A 5,381-nucleotide genomic window follows, 5' to 3' on the forward strand; every position below is an offset into this window, starting at 1 on the left:
AACTCGCCTGTCGTGGGAGTAATTTTCTCGTGTTATGGGGGAGTTCTTTTTTCGTAAAGGGAGTAACATTTTCGTACGAAATTTTTACTCCGGAGTAAAAATTTCGTGGGAGTAATTTTCTCGTGTTGCACCGGCACAAGTAGGACGACAAGTGTTGCAACCTACTTTGCTCTACCCCTCCCCCCCCTCCCTCCCCTCCCCTCCCCCTTCCTGCGATCGGAAGTGTGTGTGTGTGTGTGTTTGTGTGTGTGCATGCGCCCGTGTGTCTGTCTGTGTGTGTGTGTGTGTGTGTGTGTGAGTGTGTGTGTGTGTGTGTGAGTGTGTGCGTGTGTGTGTGTGTGCCTGCTTGTGTGCGTGCGTGCGTGCGTGCGTGTCTGTGTGTCTGTGTCTGTCTGCCTGTATGTATCTCTGTGTGTCCGTGCGCCTGCTTTTATCACCCGTTTAGCGCTCATCGTTTCCTTACTGGCGCTTGATGAAAATGTTTCATTCATCACTTTCACACAAATACGTTGCGTGCAGTGTTTGATGATTTTATGGGCGATGCAAGGAACCGGCATCTGACAGAGAGATGGCGTGCTAAACGGCATCATAGCCTGTGCGAATAGCCCTGCACGTCGGGCGGTGTGATCTGCCGCACACCATTCGGCCTCGCGCATAAATATTCACTACATCCGGGCACCTATATCATCGCATGTCATACGAAGACGTTGTGCGGTTTCGGCCATGAATTATGGATGCAATATCCAGATTCCTTTCTCTCTCTGTCTCTCTGTCTCTCTGTCTCTGTCTCTGTCTCTGTCTCTGTCTCTCTCTCTCTCTCTCTCTCTCTCTCTCTCTCTCTCTCTCTCTCTCTCTCTCTCTCTCTCCACCCCACCCTAGACCCTGTCTCTTGTCTGATTTCTCGTCATGTCAGTAACGAGCGAGATATAGCCTATGGGTAGACTCCCCACAGGCGATACCATTACTGGCATGACATTCACCGGGTGAAACACACACCGCATGCACTCTTTCTGCTCTGGCTGCCCTCTCTGTCCTTAGCGCCATGCTATGTAGCTGATACATCTCCCTTGTTACCATACGTGGGTTATTCTCCAGAGCTGGGTACCATTTTGTGACATGCATTTTCATACATTCATCAATAACATAGTATGCCTTTTTTTCCGTTTTTTTCTCTCAGATTTTCGTATATATATAATTATAAATCCATGTCACATCCTCTGGTTTCTATGTTACGCGAGTGATTTATTTTGAACTGCTTGTACTGTACTGAACGTCATGACATGCATTGTCAGTCCTTTAAGTGATTATAATGTACGTTACATGGCAACTGGAATGTATTATCTTCACTTTTGTCATCAACTACTCCAGTTAGATAAAGATACAGACATTCAACAATACCATAGTATACATTTTTCTCTTAAAAAAAGATGTTAGTATTTAAATCCATGTGACATTGTCTGCCTTCCATGATAAGGCTGTTCTGAATAATTGTCTACCTATACCCGTGTGACTTGGAATAATAGGCCGTGAAAGGTAAATATGCGCCGAAATAGCTGCAATCTACTGGCCGTATAAAATTTCATCTCACACGGCATCACTGCAGAGCGCCTAGAACTGTACCCACGGAATATGCGCGATATAAGACTCATTGATTGATTGATTGATATAATATATATACTAGAGGAATACCCGGCTTCGCCGGGTGAATCGCGAGACACAGTATGCAGCGTGGCGGTTCGCCGGCTTAGAGCACGTGTTGAAAATTTTCATCCACCAGTTTGTGCCCGGGGTCCACCTGAATATGCCCACCAAATTTGATGCAGAATATTTACGATGGGAGGGGTAGTATATATTAGTGGCAATATTTTGAAGATGGGAGGGATTTTGTACACGAATTGCAATACTTAGATGTACTACCTGTGCAGAAAAGTGCTGTGCAGAAAAACGCTGCTTTTGTGTGGCGGAAGTGAAAGAAGTGAAGAAGTAGAGCCGAACAAAAAAGTGTTTATTTTCGTAATTCGTATCGCGAAACAGAATATTTATTCACCGCGGTTCACCGCAACGCAAACACACACACACACACCACACCACACCACACCACACCACACACATACACACACACACACACACACACACACACACACACACACACACACACACACAGAAGCCGTCATACCGTAGCATTCTGATTAGTCATCGCTCAACGGCTATCGCCCGTCGTGATATAACCTTCGTGGTTGAAAACGACGTTAAACACCAAATAAAGAAAGAAAGAACGGCTATCGCCAGTTATCTCAGAGAATGAGCCGTACTCATTTTGACCTGAGTTCAGGATGATACCGTAGCTGTGATCGGAAGATCAAACTTCAGATTTTGAAGAAGCTCTTTCTCATTCAGTATTCTTGCAAATACCGTACGTGATTGACGCCACACGAAGGAAGGGAGATAAACGCGCAAAACACTGGAGAAGATAAGGAAGAGTTACTGGGAATGGATGTGAATGAATGAACAGAAAAACCAAAATCGGTTCACCGCGCCGCGCTTAGAGCACGTGTTCAAAATTTTCATCGACCAGATTGTGTCCGGGGTCTACCTGAATATGCCCACCGAATTTGAAGCAGATCCATCGAGAACTTTGGCCGTGCATCGCGAATACACAGACAGACAGACAGACAGACACACACAATCCGTATATAGATATAGATAGATAAAATATACGATTTTAGACGCTTGGTCTGTGCACCTTGAAGAAGGCCTGCGGGCCGAAAATTTGGATTTAAAAAGATGCGACATTCTGGCTTGGTTTTGGACTTTTTATTGTGTTGTTTAAAATAATAAGCTTTTTTAAGTTTTAAAAGGTTTTCCAGCCTTCATTGTGTGGAGTGGTGCAGAGGAAAAAGAGTTTCTTGAATTCTGTATATATATATATATGACTAAGTGCCAAAAGGTGCGCACGAAAAGCGGACAAAGGGGCTAAAAAATAAAAGTTGACAAACACGACTGATATTGTGATTTTTGTTAAGACAACAGATGCTGGAACCGAATTACGAAAAGAAAAGATAAATTTACCGAAATGATTTTACAAATAACGATAATTTTGTTCGTTATATCATTCAAAACGGCACTGAGTCATAGCATTAAGGTTATCTCGCACGTTTTTAAAGCTAGGGCTTTGAAACTTGGCACACAACCAAAGTATAATGACCTCCAGGTATGGTGCACATCACATTAAACAACATTGAATTTCAAGGTCACAGCGAGGTTAAATTTCCTTTGCAAACTGGAAAATTGTCGTTGTCACGTCTTACATGTTTTAATACTAGATCAGTTAGACTTTACATACTTCACATACTTTCAGCATTTTTATAAAACCTCATTAAAAGTGACCTGCTGGTTAATCTTTGTCAAAGTTCAAGGTCACAGCGGGCTCACATCTGGTCCAAATGTGGAATATTTTCAATTTATTCAGCGCGTTTATAGCACGAGCTTTGAAAATACACACAGTTCTAGTGTATAATGTTCACACACGATTAAAGTCTGGTTGAAAAAGTCAAGGTCACAGCAGGGTCGCGTTGAGGTCAAACATATACATTTTTCAATGAGGTTTTCTCATATGTTTTTGAAGCTAGGGCCTTGAAACTTGGCACACTATGCAAGTTAAATTAAACCTCATCAAATTCCAAGGTCACAGTAAGGTTAAAGATCCTTTAAGGATATTTTCTAAAAAAGGTGACCGCCTGGTTAATGTTTGTCAAATTTCAAGGTCACAGCAGTGCCATCTGGCTTAAACTTTGAAAAATTGTCAATTTCTTCAACTAGTTTTATAGTGTTTGAAGTCATTCACACATGATGAAAGTCTGGTTGATAAAATCAAACGTCAAGGTCGCAGCGGGGTCGCATTGAAGTCAGACACATACAATTGTCATTTTCACGAACGCCTTTTAAGCAACACCTTTGAAACTTCACACATTCCAAAGTTTTGATGTTGTTTGGTTATAATCAAAGTGTGGTCAATTTCCATAATTGAGAGCATTCAGAGGGGTCAAGTTGAGGTCACACAAAAAGTGATAATCTTTATAAGACTCACGTTTGCTGCTATTGCTCACTTGACATTGGTGAAAGTGCTTATTTTATAATTGTTGATCTTGATGTTTTGACTAATTAATATTACCAGGATCAACCATACCAGATTTCAAAGTCCAGAAGTTGTCAAACCTCAAACCTGTTGGAAGTTTCAAAGATTTAAGCATCAACAAATTTCTATTTGATTTGACCTTAAATAACAGATTTGACCTTAAATCTTAAAACAGATCAACCAGACTTTGGTTTTATATAAATTGAAGTTCAATACAATTTCCTTTTTTTTTTTACCCACGCGAGACCCTGCTATGACCTTCACATTTCTCAAGGATCAACCTTGAATTCTCCATGTTGAACAATCATTAAGCAAAAGCGTTGTTTGAAGTTTGAAGGTTCTAGCTTCAAAAATCTCTGAAAAAATATGTTTCATCCGTTTTCTGAACCACATGTGACCCAGCCGTGACCTTGAAATCTGACAAGGGTCAACAAGACTTTTACCATGCATGGGGGCGATTAAACCCCAAATGTGTGTGAAGTTTCAAGGTTTCAACTTAAAAAACGTCTGAGAAAAATATACATTTTCCTTTTTGGACAATGTGTTGCACGCAAGACAACACGACAAACGCTCGTGTTATCATTCTTTTACTTTAAGGTCGACTTGCGTGCCCGCTCTTTTGCTAATCTCAATTAAAATTCATCTTGGAAGTTCGGTTTTATTACGCTTTTAATTAAGAAGATTAAACTAAGACAACAAATAGTTAGTTTTACCCATTAAACTCGATAAGGTAGTGACATTTTATGTTGAACGCAAGATGGTGTCGCACGCAAGATCTGAAAAGATGTTGACGACATAATTTCAACACTTGATAGCGCATTCGTGGTTCGTGATTTCTTCACAAATTTTGAACACAGAATGTGTCACGTGGTTCCGTAGATGAAGTAGATCTTTGTACATGTAAATTTTGTTTTTAAAAGAAAATAACCGTTAATTACCGAACATTTTGTCGCACGCAAGATATGACGAAATTTTCAAATCGTTTTCAAAAATGCTGTTCAAAAGTTCTGCAGTCTTTGCTGGATTACTTGAAAGACAGCAGTTTGATACACCGTTATCGCTTGACGTGTCGACATCAATTCCAGAGTTTTTGAAAAAGAAATTTAGTAAATATCTGCGATTGAAAAATGTATGCCGTGATGACGACACATCTTGCGTGCGACACCTTAAAATTCGGTTATCGAAAAAAAAAAATTCTCTCGAGATTTAGATTTGACGTTTGGTCTCGTCTGTAAAGCGATGTTTC

Source organism: Littorina saxatilis, linkage group LG6 (assembly GCF_037325665.1).
Source record: "Littorina saxatilis isolate snail1 linkage group LG6, US_GU_Lsax_2.0, whole genome shotgun sequence".
Classification (NCBI taxonomy): Eukaryota; Metazoa; Mollusca; class Gastropoda; order Littorinimorpha; family Littorinidae; genus Littorina; species Littorina saxatilis.